Source organism: Chrysochloris asiatica, unplaced genomic scaffold, assembly GCF_000296735.1.
Source record: "Chrysochloris asiatica unplaced genomic scaffold, ChrAsi1.0 scaffold00265, whole genome shotgun sequence".
NCBI lineage: Eukaryota > Metazoa > Chordata > Mammalia > Afrosoricida > Chrysochloridae > Chrysochloris > Chrysochloris asiatica.
Window position 1 is genome coordinate 1561577 of NW_006408783.1, and position 2555 is coordinate 1564131.

Genomic DNA, 2555 nt, shown 5'->3' on the forward strand with positions numbered 1-2555 from the left:
ATTAACTTTTCAGTCTAGGAGCGGAGGTCCCTAGGACCATCAAGGGAGAAGAGCAGAGAGCGGGACCCTACCCAGAGAAGCAGTGATGCCTGAAATGGAGGCAGAGATGATGACGTGGAGCGATGGAGCAGCTGGAGACTTTAGATCCAGAGTGACTGTGTGCTGAAGACCTGGGGGGCACGGGGGAAGGATTGCATGGACGGGATTGTAACCATGGCAATGAGATGGTATACGATAGAAAGAATGTAAAACTAATGTTCTCCCATGTAAACTGTCACATAATTCACAATAAAACATTAAAAAAAATTTTTAGTACCAGTTTTATTATTGTAATATTTAATACCTCCTGACATGGCTGATGAATGTTGACAGAAACATAGTCTTTCTTAGTCTAGGTTATTTGGGCTGCAAGTAGCAGAAACCATTTGCACTTACTTCATATGGGAAAAAGAATATCAGAAGCATATTGAGGAAGGATAGAAAACTTGATTCTGGAGAGCCAAGACCCAGGAAGCAGAACTTTCTCAGGAGCAGGAAGTCCTCAGCATTCCAAACTTTGTTTTATTTTTCTCTTCCAGGTTCATATCACTTTAGTCCTGATCACATATTGTTATTTTTGGTGGTGGTGAGCTTGAACCACTGACCTTGAAGTTCAATCAATTTTGCAGTCTGACGCATTAGCCCACAGTGCCACACCAGGACTCCACATATAAAGAATGGCAATCTCCAAATCATAATTTCGTATTCCCAAAGATAGAACTGGGTCAGGGACTTAGTTCCCTTAATATAGCTGCCAGAAGCTCAGTCCATGGTGGGTGAGTCAGGTCCCAGAGAAAGGAGGTGACTGCCCCCAAGCTGGATTGATACAAATGATGTACATCATTATTCTGTAATAAGGCTCCTGTGTAAAACATTGCTTTTTGGCCATTGAAAACCAGCCAACCAACCACTAGACATGATGTTTGTGAATCAATTTCAGTAACAGCAAAGGCTATACAAATGATAGGCTTTACCATTTCTCTGATAAAGACCAAAAACCACAGCTTTCAGTATAGGTTGCACCTCAGTGTAAAGAAAATTAAAAATCCCCACCATTGGATCTATAAATAACATCATCATAAATGGAGAAAAGACTGAAGTTGTCAAAGACTTCATCTTGCTTTGATCCACTATCAATACTTATGGAAGCAGCAATCAAGATTTGCATTAGGCAAATCTACTGCACAAGGCCTCTTCAAAGTATTCAAGAGCAAAGATGTTACCTTAAGGACTAAGGTGTGCCTGATCCAAACCATAGTATTTTTAATAGCCTCATATGCATGGGAAAGTTGGAAATAAGATAGAATGCAGAAAAATTAATGAATTTGAGTTATGGTGTTGGAGAAGAATATTAAAAGTACAATGGACTGCAAAAAAAAAAAAAAAAATCTGGCTCTCCGCCCTTGTTGGTGAGCCATGGAAACAGTTGTGCCGTAGCATCTGGTGAGAGGACTACTGGGGCAGTGACCATGGAGACCGTCCTGAACGAGCTGGTGTCTGTGGACGACTTGAAGTTTGAGAAGAAATTCCAGTCTGAGGTGGCAGCAGAGTCAGCGTCCAAGGCACACAGTTTGAATATGCCTGGTGTCTTGTGTGGAGCAAGTATAACGATGACATTCGTAAAGGCACGGAGCTCCTGGATGAGCTGCTGCCTAAGAGAAGCAAGGAGGAGCCATGGGATTAAATTTTCTACCTGGCTGTGGGGGACTATCGGCTCAAGGAATATGAAAGGCCCTGAGTAGGTACGTTTGAGGGCTGCTGCAGACAGAGTCCCAGAAGCACCAGGCCAAGGAGCCTGGAACAACTCATCGACAAGGCCATGAAGAAAGGTGGACTCGTGGGCATGGCCACTGTTGGAGGGGCATGGCCCTAGGTATGGCAGGACTCGCTGGCCTCATCGGACTTGCTGTATCCAAGTCAAGTACTGAAAGCAATTGTAGCACTTCTGCCTGGGGGAGACAGCCTGGCCCAAGCTCACAGGCAAAGAAGCCTACTGAGTTTGGGGTCTAGGCATGAAGGACGCTCGATGGCCCCATCCTCATTGGCCCTTCCCTGTTCCTGCCCTGCTCCTCTGTACTGTCTTTTGTGGGCATCAGTCTCCTCTCCCCTAAAACCTATCTTGTAGCCCCAAATCATGTGCTTTAGAACGAGAGTAAATAAAATTGGGCTTTGGCTTGGGAAAACAAACAAACAAACAAACAAATCTGTGTTGGAAGAAGTACAGCTAAAATGCTCCTTAGAAGCCAGGATGATGAGACTTTGTCTATCATACTTTGCACATGTTATCAGGAGGGACCAGTCTCTGGAGAAGGGCATCATTTTTGGTAAATTAGAGGGTCAGCAAAAAACGGGAAGACCCCCAGTGAGATGGAATGGCACAGTGGTAGTAGCAATAGGCTCAAGCTTAGTAACAACTGTGAGGATGGCACAGGGTTGGGCAATGTTTGGTTCTGTTGTGTATAGGGTTGCGATGAGTCGGAAACGACTTCACAACACTTAACAGCACCAATTTCTCT

At 44.3% G+C, this 2555-nt stretch overlaps 1 pseudogene; it reads left to right on the forward strand.

The window, feature by feature from the left end:
• The first annotated feature begins 1508 nt into the window (after nucleotides 1-1508).
• LOC102829787 lies at nucleotides 1509-2049 on the forward strand (annotated as a pseudogene).
• The last annotated feature ends 506 nt before the right edge of the window (nucleotides 2050-2555 follow it).